This window comes from Nycticebus coucang, chromosome 5 (assembly GCF_027406575.1).
Source record: "Nycticebus coucang isolate mNycCou1 chromosome 5, mNycCou1.pri, whole genome shotgun sequence".
In the NCBI taxonomy this organism is placed as follows: Eukaryota; Metazoa; Chordata; class Mammalia; order Primates; family Lorisidae; genus Nycticebus; species Nycticebus coucang.
Genome location: NC_069784.1, coordinates 84,370,042 through 84,387,597, shown reverse-complemented (window position 1 = coordinate 84,387,597; position 17,556 = coordinate 84,370,042). Strand labels below are relative to the sequence as shown.

Here is a 17,556-nt window from a genome sequence, read left to right as displayed (position 1 = left end):
CAAGATGCCTAACTTGGCTCCCTAATGGGAATTCTGTGGGGCAGAAATAACATTTTCACCAAGGAGAAAAGCAAGGCTCAGAAAGGCGAAGTGACTGTCTGAGGTCCCACATTAATTGATCAAGCATGTGAAGAAATAGCATATTGATTATAAATTGTCTGGGTTCAAATCTTTATTCTATCACTTACTAGCTGTGGGACCCCAGAAAAGTTAGGTAAACTCTGTGTGCCTTGTAGGTAGATGAAGGAAGAAGGTAGTATGTCTAAAAGCCTTAGAACACTGCCTTAAACACAGAATGTGCTTCACAAATATCGTCTCTTGTTCTTTCAGGCCTGTGTCTGCTGCTGCGTGTCCTTGATTAGGTTTCTCACTCCTTCAGCTCAGACACTTAGCTTTGTATACCTTTATTTCTCACCAGAGCCTTGGACACAGTGTACATTTAAATCAGTGGTTCTCAACCTTCCTAATGCCACGACCCTTTCATACAGTTCCTGTGGGTCGCAACCCACAGGTTGAGAACCTCTGACTTAAATCGTTGTCCAAATGACTGGGTCGTTGATATAACCTAAGTGTTCTAGACTGAAACAAACATTTTAATCACACATTTGACAGTATCTGCCTTCTGGAGTAGTTTAACATGAACTGCAACTTATAGTGACTTTACCTTGCATCCTTTGCAACCTCTAATTCAGGATATGACATGTAATCAGACTCTAAAGCACTCTTCATGAAAGTCTTAATTTTAAACCTAATTATTACGTAAAACAATGTATAATGTGACATTTAAAGAAGGAAAACTGTTTCACTAAAATATCACCCCCAAACAGAAAATAACATGATGTAACAAAAAAGTGTCATGTAATATCCAGTGACATTTTTGAGTCTCCTTAAAAATTTATTTTCTTTATTTTGTTTTTTCCTTCATATTTCAACCTACTCGTTTCTTTATTACATTTTCTTTACTCACCTCTGTTATCTGCAGCTTCATTTCTGGTATCTGTAAAGCCCGAAGTTGTATTGTCCTTAACTCCATTTCGTCTAAGCTGCTGCTGGGGGCCCATTGCAGCGGTGGTGTCCCTACTGCCCTCAGAATGCCGCAGGGGGACTGACTTGTGGAACTGTGAGGCTCACCTTGTGTCCTGGGACACACATGTTCATTTACGGAAGTGTCGCCACCTTCTTCTTGCCTACCTGGCTTTGTCCCTTCTCCTTTTCCTATAGAGATCAATTCAGATATACGTAGAACATGCAAGAATGAAAAAACATTAAATGAGTAATTAAAATGTGAAGTAAAGTAATAGTTGGCATTTCTGCCGTTTAGCTGCTCTATTTGCCAACATACATAATGGATATTGGCAAATTTAAAGCATACTAATTCTATTTATAAAACAAGTACCTTTATTTCCTATGTGACTTTTGTGTGGCAGGTGAGCTGATGAATAAGAATAAAATTACGAACCTATCATTTTCTGTGTTTCTTTATAACGCTGGTAAGAGAAGACTGTATGCTCTAAGTGATTTTAAACGTAGTTCAGGTGGTAGTTTTTTATCCACATTACTCCAGGATCCATCATGTTCCTAGCACATAGATAGCAATGACTACGCGATCATGGCCAAGTTATAGCTATGATTACTAGAAGTAGTATTTAATCTTGGAACAAAGAAGAACTTGCTAAAAAGTTCCAAAACCCTGAAACTATAAATGAAAAGATTAAGATATTTGCATGAAAAATTCTTCAGTGGTAAAAAAATCCCATAAAGCCAAAAGACAAATGCCCAGAGTATAAAAACATTTCCAACATACATGACCAAGGGCAAGGTTTTAACATACAAATCAGTTTAAGATCTTATAAATTCAGAAGAAGATAACACCACAAAAGCACGGACAAAGGACATGAACAGGTAGAGTTAGCTTAGAAGCACTAGTATGCTATCAGAATGAGAGCCGTGTAGTCCACAGGCTGACCTGAACTTTTATCTTTTGGCCACTTTGACAAGACCAAACATTGTAAGAAAATGCGTATGGATTTTTTTAAGAAGAAGCAGGGATAACGCAAAATTACATCTTTAGATTAGCTTTTTCTGTGTTAAGATGGACGCCATCAATTTCTTGGCAACAGTGCTAATTCTTCACTCAACTCAGTGTATTATTCAATTGATCATAGTTCAATTAATAATTCGCAGAGGGGGCTCGGTGCCCATAACACAGTGGTCACGGCGTTGGCCACATCCAGCAAGGCTGGCAGGTTCAAACCCGGACCAGGCCAGCTAAACAACAATGGCAACTGCAGCAAAAAAATACCCAGGCGTTGTGGCAGGTGCCTGTAGTCCTAGCTACTTGGGAGGCTGAGGCAAGAGAATCACTTAAGCCCAAGAGTTGGAGGTTGCTGTGAGCTGTGACACAACGGCACTCTACCAAGGACAGCATAGTGAGAAAATAATAATAATAATATAATATGCAGATGGTCGTTGACTTATGATGGCTCAACTTACATTTTTTTGACTTTATGATGGGTAAGTCAAAAAGTGTCTGTACATATTAAGGTAATTGTTGAGATTCAAGAACTTATCACAGAAAGCAGTGTAAACATAGCTATTAGTTAAACTTAGAAAAAATATCTTTAAATCGAATTACCGCTCTTAACAATATTTTCTCCTCTAAATGAAAGTTGGTTAGGGCGGCGCCTATGGTTCAGTCGGTAGGGCGCCGGCCCCATATACCGAGGGTGGCGGGTTCAAACCCAGCCCCCGCCAAACTGCAACCAAAAAATAGCCGGGTGTTGTGGCGGGCACCTGTAGTCCCAGCTGCTCGGGAGGCTGAGGCAGGAGAATCACCTAAGCCCAGGAGTTGGAGGTTGCTGTGATCTGTGTGAGGTCACGGCACTCTACCAAGGGCCATAAAGTGAGACTCTGTCTCTACAAAAAAAAAAAAAGAAAGTTGGTTAGGCTCAGTGTGGTTTTAGAGGAAGTAATGATAGACTATTTGGAGGCCTATGTGAAATAATCTTAAGACGGGAAGTGGGGAATATAAAAAACTAAAAGAGGCCAGTTTTTTTTTTTTTTTTTTTTAATAAACCTTTAAATTTAGAGAATTAGACTTGGTCTCAGCTATATCTATTGTAATTCATAGTTTATCATTTTAATATGATACTAATTAACATCTGATGACTTGTTATAACTATAATTCTAATTATAGTTAACAGTAGGCTGTGACTGTCTCTCAATTCTCACCTTCATTCCACACATTGGAAATCATCTAGCACCTACAAATGTCAGATAAAATCAGCAAACTGTATTTCCTTTGCAGATTGACCAAATCAAAAAACTTCTTTAGAAATGAGGCTTAAATAGGAACATGTTGATCACATTATGTATAGCTCAATTATATAAACATGACATGAGTAATATTCAAGCATACAGCATTTTTAAAAATTGTATTTTCGGGTGGCGCCTGTGGCTCAGTGAGTAGGGCGCCGGCCCCATATACCGAGGGTGGCGGGTTCAAACCCAGCCCCAGCTGAACTGCAATCAAAAAATAGCCGGGCGTTGTGGCAAGTACCTGTAGTCCCAGCTGCTCGGGAGGCTGAGGCAGGAGAATCGCTAAAGCCCAAGAGGTAGAGGTTGCTGTGGGTCCTGTGACATCATGGCACTCTACCGAGGGTGGTAAAGTGAGACTCTGTCTCTACAAAAAAAAAAATAAAAAAATAAATGGTATTTTCTTTTTTAAGATTATGTACGAATATGAAGAAAAGAGTCTAGAAGAAACCTCACTCACCTGGTAGTAACAATGTCTGGGGAAGAGGTGACAGGGAGATTTGGCAATACGTATAAGCGAACAGTCAAGGGGTCCTTATTTGGAATATTTCAGCTTTTTACCAAAGAGAATATGTCCATATTATTTTGTATAACTAAAATTATTTATAAATTTAGAGGAGGTTATATTTCATACTTATAAAGCAATGAAATTCTGTTTAAGAGGTATACCTTTTTGTACTATGAGAACCTTAACAGTGAGGAGTGCTTATTGACAATGATTTTAAATGATTATGCAGAATAATTGAATTTTGAAAATAATTTCCTAAAGATAACTAAGCTCTTTTTCAGGGAGCTCTCAAGAGATGGAAGCATGTGCAGCTTAATTACATATGCCTATGGATTGTATTGCACTCACAACAATAAAAATAAACTCCAGATACAAATCTAACAATATTACTAATTCATTACAACCAGTACTTATTTTCTTCATTAACTTTTTATTGTTATTTTCGACTTACACAGCATGCACAAATGCAGCAATTATATGTTGAACAAGAAAAGGAAAATCTCTATGTTCAACGTACTGTATGTCAGAAGTCATTACTTCACCAGAGCTTTTGGAAAAACAGAAAATAAATTCAGCCTCTTAAAAAGCAAGTATATAGCCGGGCGTTGTGGCGGGCGCCTGTAGTCCAGGCTGCTGGGGAGGCTGAGGCAAGAGGATCGCGTAAGCCCAGGAGTTGGAGGTTGCTGTGAGCCATGTGATGCCACGGCTCTACCGAGGGCGGTACAGTGAGACTCTGTCTCTACAAAAAAAAAAAAAAAAAAAGCAAGTATAATAAACCACAAAAAGCAGGTGGTCTGGGCGGTGCCTGTGGCTCAGTGGGTAGGGTGCTGGCCCCATATACTGAGGGTGGTGGGTTCCTACCCTGCCCTAGCTAAACTGCAACAACAACAACCATAACAAAAAATAGCCGGTGTTCTGGCAGGCATCTGTTAAAAAAAAAAAAAAAAAAAGGTAGGTGGGCTAAGCTACTAATCTACTCTGCTAAGAGTCAGTTTATTATGTATAAATAACATGATGCATATCAGCCTACCTATACATTGCTGCATAAATTGTTTTGTTATTGGTGAAAAAGTTTTAAATCTTTTCCTGAAAGGAGGGCTTTATGTTGACTAGTAACTAGCCAAAGTCAAAGGCAATTTCCAGTGTCTAATTCTATATTTTTGTTGTTAAGACAAGATCTTGCTCTGTGCCTGAGTTAGAATGCAGTGGCATCATCATAGCTTACTGCCACTTCAAACGCTTGAGCTCAAGAAAATAGGAGGTCATGATGAGTGAAATTACAGGGATATAATGCAGTGAGAAAGCTGAGGGGTCAGTACATTTTAGATAGAAAGGAGAATACGCATATTTAAATTAAAGATTTCAAAAGTAGAACAATTCTGAATGGCTAAGTTCCAGTTGTACCTGAGAGCAGGTTGACAGTATATGATGGAGGTAGCTGAACTGAGTAGACTGAAAAACTATGGGGTGGGCAATGCACATGACTGAAGTCACGTAGGAGAACAGGAGAACAACAGAACTGAGCAAGATCCAGAGACTGCCGTGATACAGAACAACAGAAGAGGAGCGATGGGGGAAAGTAGAGCTGGCGTCAGAGGGACGGTAAAGAAATAATGAAAGCACTGATCCCAGTTTTCTTTTTTTTTTTTTTTTTTTTTTGCAGTTTTTTTGACTGGGGTCGGGTTTGAACCCACCACCTCCAGTATATGGGGCCGGCGCCCTACTCCTTTGAGCCACAGGTGCCGCCCTGATCCCAGTTTTCAACCTCACTTCGTGGCTTGTAAGTTAAGCATATCTACTCATGAAGATACAAGATTCACATACCCCAAGAAAAGCAACAGTCTTAGAGAAATTTCATAATTTGTTCAAGTTTAAAGTGTAAGTAAATAGCAGAATTAGAATCTATGCTTTTTCTGTTATTACAGACAACCTCTGAATTAGGGTTCCCTAAATATACTTTCTTACTCACTTTAACATGCTCAGTTACAATACAGGCCTTTATGTTCTAAGTTTTGTGCTATCAAATTATGTAAAGAATAGAAGCTAAATTATAGACTTTTTCTTTGGCCTCCAAAGCCCCAGCTCTGTGGTAGGCACTCAAGTGCTCTGTGTATTATTGTTGTGGATCATGGTGGAACGCTATACAACTTAAAAACATTTATGTTTACAGGCCATATCTCTATCGCACATTTCCTTTCAAGATTTATTCTTTATCTGTTATGGAATACGGATACCTGTATATTTTCTTTCATATACGAACGCTTTTTAAAATTAGACTTATGGGGCAGTGCCCTGGCTCAGTCGGTAGAGCACTGGCCACATACACTGAGGCTGGCGCGTTCGAACCCAGCCCAGGCCAGCTAAAATAACAATGACAACTGCAACAACAAAAAATACCCAGGCATTGTGGCAAGTGCCTGTAGTCCCAGGTACTTTGGAAGCTGAGGCAAGAGAATCACTTAAGCCCAAGAGTTTGAAGTGGCTGTGAGCTGTGACGCTGCAGCACTCTACCCAGGGTGGCAGCTTGAGACTAGGTCTCAAAAAAAAAAAAAAAGACGTATGCCCTAAGCAGATGGTCCGTCTAATGGACTTCCCCTATAGATAGGAAGAGCAAAGTGTATTTCATTTAAGATGTTCAGTACTGCAAATTTTGGTATTGAAAACTATTACATTTATACTCATTGGAAACACCATTTCAAGAAAATAACTTGGGTGATTATGCATGTATAAGATTTGCTGCTGTCCGTGAGTAATTTGTATCCTGCCGTAACATGGAGTTTCTACTACTGGGCTATAATTACTTACATATTCATTGCAAATAATGATGTAACGGATTTTTAAAGGCTACGCATAAGAGAAGCAACAAACTGAGATGCAAAACATGTTTCCACCCCCTTTTTTCCAAAGCTATGGTTAATCACTTGAACACTGTCCAATATAGTAAAAAGCTGGCAGACTTTTCTTTGCAGCAGGCTATGTAAAAATGTTTATAATTTACAGCTTATTATGCCATGCAAACGACTGTCTTCCCAATGATGGAGAGTGAGAAAATATGGCAGCTAAATTACTTAACTCCCCTTTGTTAGTTGTTTTCTGGCAGCAGTAGAAGGATACTTTGTGCTTAAAATGCATTTTATTATTTAATTTTATATTATTCAATTCAGAACTACAAATAGGAATTTCCTTTTCATCTTTTTATAGATAGGCCAGAGCAATTTTAATTTAATAAAACCAAAAAACTGAAAAATCAGAATTGTCAGGGAATTTAAATAAAATATTGCTAGATTAGGGTTTAATTCAATTTATGGTTTCAACTTCGCAAAACCTGTTTTTGTTTCTGACACATCTGCAGAAGCTAATAGGCAATTTATTATTTCCAAAGGTACTTTTATGCAAACTTTGTTTTATATTACCTGCAGCACTTTGGTTGAAAGTTGATCTTTCTTAGAAAGAGAGGGGAAGGTAAGATAACTTGGACCTCGCTATTATCTGTTGAATATATTTATCCATGTTAGGCCTTTCCTTAGCATTTTTCTTTTTGGTCTGTAATCGTTCTTTTTTTAAAATTCAGATTAATATGAGGGTACAAATGATTAGGTTCCCCCATTAGAGTCATAAAACCCCTAAAGTCAAATGCCACAGGGTCTTCATGGTTGCCATTTTCTCTGTGGCTGGTCCCCACTACTACAATAATTATTTCTCAAATCATGACCTCCGTTATAGTGGGAAATTCTAAATGTGGGGGGAGAGCTTTCTATTTATTCATGCTTCCCTAAAGGTAAAAGAGATTAAATTTATATTTAAATATTTAAAACATTCAAAAAAAGTTTAATTTCTCTATTTTCTATTTGTTTTAGAATTAATTTAGAAGCTGGGGACTGCATAGTACTTGATCAGTTTTTTTTTTTTTTTTTTTGTAGAGACAGAGTCTCACTGTACCGCCCTCGGTAGAGCCGTGGCATCACATGGCTCACAGCAACCTCCAACTCCTGGGCTTAAGCGATTCTCTTGCCTCAGCCTCCCGAGTAGCTGGGACTACAGGCGCCCACCACAACGCCCAGCTATTTTTTGGTTGCAGTTCAGCCGGGGCCGGGTTTGAACCCACCACCCCCGGTATATGGGGCCGGCGCCTTACCGACTGAGCCACAGGCGCCGCCCAATACTTGATCAGTTTTTATTAACTAAATGTTCTTTTTTCTATAGCACAAATAATTAGATATTGAGTATATCTAAATGGGAATTATTGTGGAATAATATTTTTAAGGAATAATGGATTGCTACCGCAGAGAAAGTAGAGCTATCAGCTATCAAGGCATGCCATCTTTATTGATACTGTCCTCTTCAAGAACCTTTTGTCATAAAAACATCTTTTTCAGGGGTGTTTTCCTCAAACTCTTGGGCTCAAGCAGTTCTTTTGCCTCAGCCTTTCAGGTAGCTGGGACTACAGGTGCCCGCCACAACTCCCGGCTATTTGCTCTTGCTCAGGTTGGTCTTGAATCTGGGAGCTCAATCTGTGGTCCACCAGCTGCACACTGATTTTGCAGGGACTGCTTTTGCTTATCTGTGGATATCACAAAAAGTATGCATGGACATTCCTTTTGCTAATCAGCTTTTGTTAGTGTTTGTGTGTTTAATGCGTGGCCCAAGACAGCTCTTACTCTTCCAGTATGCTGCAGAGGGAAATAATAGTTGGACTCCCATATTTATATCCACATAGGATAATTGCTTTGTTTTCTACTTCATATATTTTTTTTAAGTTAACTAATGATTGCAACAAGTTAAAGTCATTTCTGATTGTGTCCAAGTGAAAAATTGAATATAATGATGTATTCTGTTTTTCTTAGCTGCTGCTTCTTGGGTAAACAGAGACCTGAGACCTGCTGGAGCCCAGCCCTCGGGGTGGGAAGATGGGTGCTGGCCTTTTCTGGCCTCGTGCCTGTAATCCTAGCACTCTGGGAGGCTGAGGTGGGTGGATTGCCTGAGCTCACAGGTTCAAGACCAGCCTGAGCAAGAATAAGACCTCATCTCTAAAAATAGCCAGTGTTGTGGCAGGTGCCTGCTGCCCCAGCTGCTTGGGAGGCTGAGGCAAGAGAATTGCTTGAGCCCGAGAGTTTGAGGTTGCTGTGAACTATGACACCAGTGCACTCTACCAAGGGCAATATGAGACTCTGTCTCAGAAAAATAAATAAATAAAATAAAAAATAAAAAAGAGTCACCACTTTGTATATAAAATGATTACCAAAAAAAGATTACTTGATTTTCCATTTCATTCAATCCCTTATAAATGCCAGTCTGACCATCTGAAGACCACAAGAGAGGCACCATCACATCTTATTAATGGGTAGAAAATAAAAATTGAATTTTTTATTAACAGATGTACCTTTATGCGGGGTTAATGAATGGCTTTTCTTAGACATTTTAGAAAAGGGAAAATAACTCACCTCTGTGAAGACTTCTTCACCTACTTTGAAAATTTTTCATTTTGATGATGAAGATCATCATTTCAAAGATGATACCCAAACTGAGTATCCTCAAACAATCAGTGCTCACGTTGGGTTTTGTTTGTTTTGATTTTTTGTTTGTTTTTTGCTATAGAAGTGGTAACCATTACCAATTTAGTGCCATTTTCAAACAATAAAATGTGACCCTCCCATGTTATTGTTATAAATGATGAATATGTTATCAGGAGCTTTTGTTTTTATCCACAGAATAACCAGTCAGAGATACAACCCAAAGACTTCATAGTGTCCAGGATAGAGTTCACCCTTTTTTTCCTTAAACATGGGAGATCAGGCAAGGTTTCTATCTTTGGAGAATGCATGGTCATCAGACCTAAAATTCAGACACCTTTCCGCTTGAGATAAAATAACAGCTTTGTCACACACACACACAAGTGAAGGCTTTGTTCCTGGGGGCTACATTAAAATCTGTAGTTCAGACTGTCAGTGTGTGGCTGGGGCTTCTCCATGCCCTGCCTGTATTGTGCCTTTCCTGCTCAACACTCTGTCTCTTGTCACATTCTTGTCTCACATTTTGTGTATGCCTACTGGTTGTGCTTTTTATTTGTTATTGAACATCATCTAATAATAGCTATACCATTTTAAACTCTTTAGAATAGGGCAGAATGGAGAGCAAATGAATAAAGACCTTAGTGTGGTAGAAAGAACAAGCACTCTCAAGGTGGCCACTCTGGCAGGGCCTCCAGGTGCCCTGCAGGGGTGGGCTGTCCATGCTCTTCTCTGGGTCCACCCTCAACAGTCTCATTCTGGTTTGTTCCTTGAAATTCATAATTATACGCAATATTTTTATTTTTAATTATATGCAGTATTGAAATGAACCTAGAGCACTAGTGATCAGTATAAATTCTAGTTGCTTTTTCCTTTTCTGTAGTTTAACAATATAACTTCTTGTTTTTGTATTGCAATTACTGTTTTAGGATTATCTAACAGGGGTGTCTAACCTTTCTTCTGCTGCACATTGGAGGAATAAGAGTTGTCTTGGGCCACACATTAAATATACAAACACTAATGATAGCTGATTAGCAAAAAAACAAAAAACAGTCCATACCTACTTTGGGTGCTATTTGAGCCACAGTTAAGTAAAATAGCCCTAACAAAATCAGCATGTGGCCCACGGACTGCAGGTTGGACACCCCTGAAGCCTGTTTATATTTCTTGTATTCTTTACCAGGAGCTTTTTCTGGTAGAAGAAAACTCAGTCAAGCAGGATTCAAAGCCAGGGACCATTTTACAAAGTTGTATGTATATAATATGCACAAAGCTATAGAGTTTTACGTGTCATTTCTTAAAAAAAAACTTTGGAGTTTTTACTTATTTATTCATTAGATGAAAACTGTTGGAAAGTTAAATACTGCTGAATTAAAACCCTGTTGAGGAAGGGAGAATGGCAGTCATTTAAAAAGCTAAATCAGAGTGGAGATATTGCAATTATCTATAGGGCCTAGTTTGGAAAGATCCAATATTCACAAAAAGAAGAAATCCCTTATACAGAACAGGAAATCTATTAAACACAAAAAAGGAAAGGAAGTATTACTGTCATGATGCTACTCTAAATGGCTCCTTGAAATCACCTAACAATCCACTTAGGAGTCCAGTGTATCATAAACCATAGCCACGTATAGTAACCACACTAGGACATGATGGCATTTTCATTAAAAAAAAAAAAAAAATACCCTTTTGTAAGTATCTGATTACATCTGAGGTATACTAGATACCACACCAAAAGAATTAAATCAATCTGTTCCCTATCCTCTAAAACTTTATTATCTCTTGCAGGTATTTTGAGAGTAGACACACATATTATACATATAATATATTAGAAAAATTACTGTAATCCCAGCTAATCTGGAGGCTGAGGCAGGAGAGAATTGCTTAAGCCCACTAGTTTGAAGTTGCTGTAAACTGTGAAGCCACTGTGCTCTAGAGCCCAGGAGACAAAGCAAGACTCTGTCTCAAAAAAAAAAAAAAAGTATAATATATTTATATATAATATGCATATCTTACATAAAAGTTAAAGTGGTACTGTTATACTTAGTGAAAAGAGACAAGGATTCTTATTTGCAGGGGTAAAGATTAAGAATAACCAATGAAATTCAAAATTGTATTATTCATTCAGACTTATAATTAAGCGGATAATACATTGACTGAAATTTTTTTTCTTTCTTTCACATCAGAGGGGTAATGTGGCATAACTCACACGTGCGTGTGAACACCCAGTCGTCAACACTTGTGAACTACAAAAGGATTGTTTCATTCACTCTGAAATTTGACCATATGTGGACCTGACCAGGGAATGTTTTCCTTACGATATTTTAAATACACACATGGACACACATACCTGCCCGTGATCGGAACTGTTGTAGAACTTCCTTATTGATTTTATTTCATAAAGTCCATCAGTCCAACTTCAGGATATTTTCTTCTAATCTCTTTTACAAGAGATTCCTTAAAATTGTACATTCTGGTAAGTCAAGGTAAATTAGCCCACTTCGGCCTCCTCTCTCTCCATTTTTCCATATTCCCAATATATTTCTCCCCCATAATTCTTACTAGGTAGAATTCTTCATTAGGTCTCATCTTAGGTGTACTTCCTTGGGCATTTTTAACCTTACTTGAAAATTTGAATTAGGTCTTCCGGGTTCCCTTGGTAACCCATATTTACTTCTGTGATAGCAATTATTGCCCAAGATTAAAATTATTTGCTTTCCTGTTCAGATCCTTCATTAATCTGGCCATTAACCTCTCGAGCACAGATCTATGGTTTTCTCTGCCCCCCTTTTTTTCTAACACATTCTTAGAGCCTATCTCAGAGGCTGATATCTGACAGGCACTGAATAAACGTTCATTGATCCAGGTGTGGTAACTCACGCCTATAATTGTAGCACTCTGGGAGGATGAGGCAGGTGGATTTCTTGAGCTCAAGAGTTTGAGGTTGCTGTGAGCTATGACACCATGACACACTAGCCTGGGTGACAGAGTGAGACTCTGTCTCAATGTAAATAAATAAATGAATAAATAAATACTCATTAAATGAAAAGCGATCCTTAAATAATGGATTTACAAATGTAAATCCTTACATTTGTAATCTGTTAGTAATAAAATACAGGGAACATGCATTTAGAATATTGTCCTAACTCTAACAGATTTTTAATATTTTACTAACAGTATCCAATCAAGACTTCAGAAGTCTTTTTGCTGCAACTGTTTATCCTGCCAGTAAGTCAGATGCTGTTAACCAGTTATCTGCTGATTTGGCAAAATACTATAAGTACTTATTATTTAGAAATATTCAGTTTAATTTTTGAACTTCAAGATCTGCTCTCTTGACCAAATCTGTCCAGTTATAATAGTTGAAACCTCCAAATTCCATTTATTAAATATCAATAAATATGGGTTTGCCATAAAGAAGAGAAAACAGGTTATCTTTTTAAGAAAATAAATATTTATAGCAACTTATGAATTTATACGCAAATTGTGCACAATGACAGTATAAAAATGTTTAAAAATAAATTGATGTAAATGAGGTATTTCAAAGTATAGGTTGACACTTCATTATTATCTTAATTTTGTGACTTTTGTCAGTTGATGTCACAACCTTAGTGTTATCTTTAAAGGTTTTCGTAGGGGTACTTAATTAAGTAACATGGTGTTTGCTTTTTCAAATAGTCTGTCTTTGTTCCTGTCCAAGCTGTGCTGGCAGGTCATTGCTTTTCTTTTCCCTTTTGTTAATATTCCGTGTTAGATAATGGTTCTGCAAATAATAGATTCCAAGGACCTTTGATCCACCATTACTGTAAAATAAAATGCAACTTAATCTTTTCTGAGCATAATGGTTTTAACCTTGTGTACTAATTTGACTGTGCTTGTGGGGGCAGATCCTTAAATGAGACGCAAATGAAGGAAAAATTGCTAATGCTGCCACTGTATATCTAATGAGCACTGTGTAATAAACCATAACCTCTTCGACATTTCTCTGGAAAGCAGTGTGATTATTTTGGATGGCTAGCCCTTTGTGGATGGCTCATTACCGTCTGGCATAATATGTATTGATAGAGACTATAATTGTCAACTCCTATTTGACATGCTGCCTCTAATAAATATGGCTTGCATCACTGGAGCCCACTAATGGTTATATAGGAAATTGTAATTAAAGAAAAAAATATATTTTTAGGTTTTAAAAAAGTATATATGTATATAAAATGTCTGTATAGAAGATTGTTGGCTTCTTCACCACCACCCTTTAGTTTCTTGTCGTAGAGTATCTGAAGCTTACCTTAAGGACTGCTGCTCTTTTATCAGTATAGGAACCAACATATGACAAGACCTATATGTGGCAGGTGAGGAGAGAGAAAGAGAGAGAAAGAAAAAGGGGAGGATTCCATTAGCAAAGACATTCCCTCTCTACGTAGATAAGATTCATAAGACTATAGTTTATACATCTAGGTTTAGCCTATGAAGTTACTGCTTTACATAGCTAGACCGTCTTGATGGTCTCTTTTTATTCGCCTTTCCCATGGTTAAGTTTTCCTAAATTTATTTGCATTTTGTTATAAGAATGATATGTTCTTTGACAGGGGAAAAAGGGTGGGGGTGGGGGGAATACCTAACAAGCCAGATTATTATGAAATAGGAATCACAAGGATATTAAAGGCCCACAGAACCCTTTATACAATATTTAAACTTGAAAAAAATATAAATTAAAGATTAGAATTGGCCCTACTTCTTGTTATAAGACAAATATACGCCTAGTCAATGTATAATTTCTGCAAACAGAATTGAAGTTAAAAAAAAATGCTTTTTTTACAATGTGTAATTTTACTATATTCTGAACTTTTCAGCAAGGGTTTATTGACTATACTTCATGATTTTTATAAAATAGAATTCTCATCATAGGATGAACATTGGGTTGGAGGCACATGTTTATATTTCCTGGAGTAGGCCTAGAAAATCATGTGCAAAATTAGGCCGTGCTCTGGTTTCTTCCTTGCAATGTGAAGTCTGATAAAATTTTCAAGTTAAGAAAGTGGAGTCCTGTGGAGCTGAAGGGAAGTAGCTGCTGGGAAAGCATGACTCTAGCCATATACCCATAGTTTTAAATCCTGGTCCTATTTGTCGAGGCAGATTTCTTGGCCTCTCCGAGCCCCAGAAAATGGGGCCAGTACTGTCTACCTAACAGCTGTTACAAGGCTCAGAGGAAGGAACAGATATGAAGCACGTACTGCAATACTTTTGATATGTAGGTAATCAGTAGATAAAAGGCATTAGCAGATTTAGTTTTATTCTTTTTACTTGTTATTCTCCCTTCTTCCTTTTACCCTCCTCTAATGACCACTTTTCCAGTCTAGCATATTCTCTGTTTTCTCGAGGATGTCAGGAAAGAAAGACTTCCAGTTTGGTGAGATAATACTAGCTAATAGTTATTAACAGCCAGGCCCTGTTCTAATTTTCTTACATTAACTCACTGACTCCTCACAACAGTCTCATGACAAGAGGTAGACGCTGTTATTATCATCCTAATTAACAGAGGGGGAAAACTGAAGCACACAGAGGTGAAGTAATTTGCCCAAAGTGACATGGTAGTGGGGCCAGGGTTTGAACTCAGGCAGTTTAATTCAGAGCCCATACGCTTTGCCCCTAAGTTACACCAACTCTGCAGGTCATCACTTCTCGTGTTCTTAAGGCAGAAAAAAAGAGCAGATCCTGGTAGGATTCTAGAGGGGCTTGGTCCACTTTCCTTTGTAGGACTGAGTGGTCCTCAGAGGACAAATCCATCTCAGCCATCTGGAGTAGGGATGGCATTTCCAGGAAGGATGAAGGGAGAAGCAACTGTGCTGTAAGATGCCAAGGAAGGGGAAACTGAGCGCTAACTGTTCTCGCCCTAGACCTGCCTGCAAGTGTCAAGTACTTGTAATGTCCTGCATACACTGTGCGGTTTCCTCTGCGTGGGTCACCATTCCTACCTTTCTCTCCATCCGACTAACACTTACCTAACCCTTATAAGACACAGGTCTGTTCTCGTCTTCTCTGAGAAACCTTCTCTGACCCCCTGGGCTAAGCTAAGTGGTTTTTTTTTTCTGGGCTCCTTTAGCACAAGTCTGTACAAACATTAGTGGTGTTAGCAGTAATACCTACTGAGCACAGACCATGTTCCAGGGCATTGTGCTATCAGCTCTTTACAGTGGTATCTCATTTGTGTCTCACAATAATCCTGAAAGGTCAGTAGTGATAGCTCCTTTATAGGTAAAGGCAATAGAGTTTGGCAATGTTAAATCATTTATCTAGCATCTACAGAGCCGTTACGTGGCAGATCTGAGATTTAAACCAGGTCTTTCTTACTCCAAACTTACATTCTTAATAACTGAAGTGCCCCATACATTATTGATATCATTGGCTTTTATTTTTCTCACAATCTGATTATAAACTCTTTAAGGCCGTGGTTCTCAACCTTCCTAATGCTGTGACCCGCTGCTTTAAGGAGTATTTTTTTACTCAGGTATATACTAAAAGGAGTATATCTTTTACTCAGGTCCTATCAAAATTGTGCTTTAGAGGAGAAAGAAACAATATTAAAATGTGCTTATTTTTGCTAAATGTACTTGAATTTTAAATGTGCTTTTTTGCAGAGAGCTGACTTTAATAGGTAGGAGCTAAGAGAATTTTTCCTCTTCTTCTGAAGGTTCAAGTTTGTTAAGATGACAGTAGTCAGATTATCAGAAGAAAAGGCATACAGATTTATTAACATGCATGTGAACATGGGAGTCCTACAATAAGACCCAAAAAACAGACAGTTGAGGCTTACATGCTTTCTACATATGGGAGAGTGGGGGTGAGAGAGGGGCTATAGGCAATTTTAGAGGGATAGTAAATGATTTTTAGGGTCAACATCAGAATGGACTTGAACACCGCACAGTGGTGGACTTGGAAGACCAGAAAATGATTTATTTATTTTTTTGAGACCGTGTCTCACCTTGTTGCCCTGGGTAGAGTGCCGTAGCATCATCATAGCTCACAGCAACTTCTAACTCTTGGCATCAAATGATCCTTTTGCCTCGCTTTTTCTTTTTCTTCTTTTTTTTTTTTTGGCTCACTTTTTCTAATTTTAGTAGAGACAGGGTCTGGTTCTTGCTCAGACTGGTCTCTAAGTCCTGAACTCAAGCAGTCCTCCCATCTGGGAGGATTATAGGTGTGAGCCACCTAGCAGCCCAGATAAATGGTTTGTAAGCGATTCTCTTTGGATGCCAAATGGGAAGGAAGGACAAAAGTAGTAGTGGGAAGGTGCCGGGGCAGAACTTCACTGTGAACAAAGGTTGTCTTATGCAAATACAGTCCTCCAGGTAATCACTCAGAGCACCCTCAGAAGAGCAGATGAAAGACTCTGGGCATGGTGACTTTCACTGCTTTCCTGCAGTTAATCTTTCCTGACATTACTAGGGACAGGGTCCAAGACATCCTACTTCTTTTGTAGGATGTTTTCCTCTGTCAGATAAGGGAACTTTCAGAGAGAGCCCCTCCCTGTGCTTGGAAAGGAGAAACAAGAAAAGTTGCAAGTCCTTGGCTCTGAGGCAACTTGTAAGGCCTGTCAATTTCCCTTAATTCTGAAGTGCTTGGCATGCCAAAACACCGTACTTTGGGGTGTTGTTCTCTGAACCTCAACAAATGTAATTTCTTATGAATTAATATGCTATCAAAATGTAAAAACCATATACAGATATTGTTGGGAAGGTATTACAAATGGAATTTTGCTCTCCATCCCACGCCCCCATCCCCACCGACCCCCATCTTGTATGTTGAAGCCCCTGGCCCCAAGTGAATTTTTTTCTTTCTTTTTTTTTTTTTGAGACAGTCTCACTATGTCACCCTCAGTAAAGTGCTATGGCATCACAGCTCACAGCAACCTGCAACTCTTGGGCTTAAGTGATTCTCTTGCTTCAGCCTCCCAAGTAGCTGGGACTACCGGCACCTACCACAATGCCTGGCTATTTTTTGGTTGCATTTATCATTGTTGTTTAGCTGGCCCAGGCCAGGTTCGAACCTGTCAGCCTCAGTGCATGTGACGCCGTAACCAGTGCTATGGGTGCCGAGCCGCCAAGTATAACTATATACTTATACAAAGAAAAGGCTTTGAGGACACAGTGAGAAGCCAGGCAGAGAGCCCTCACTAGAAACGGAATTTGCTGCCTCCTTATCCTGGACTTCTGGCCTTCAGAACTGTGA

At 38.6% G+C, this 17,556-nt stretch overlaps 1 protein-coding gene and 1 pseudogene across 4 annotated transcripts in view; one reads left to right on the top strand and one right to left on the bottom strand.

The window, feature by feature from the left end:
- PDSS2 (decaprenyl diphosphate synthase subunit 2) overlaps nt 1-17,556 on the top strand; it is a 306,042-nt gene that overhangs the window by 112,778 nt on the left and 175,708 nt on the right. The gene's annotated exons all lie outside the window — the stretch shown is intronic.
- On the bottom strand, nt 11,511-11,588 carry LOC128587093 (uncharacterized; annotated as a pseudogene).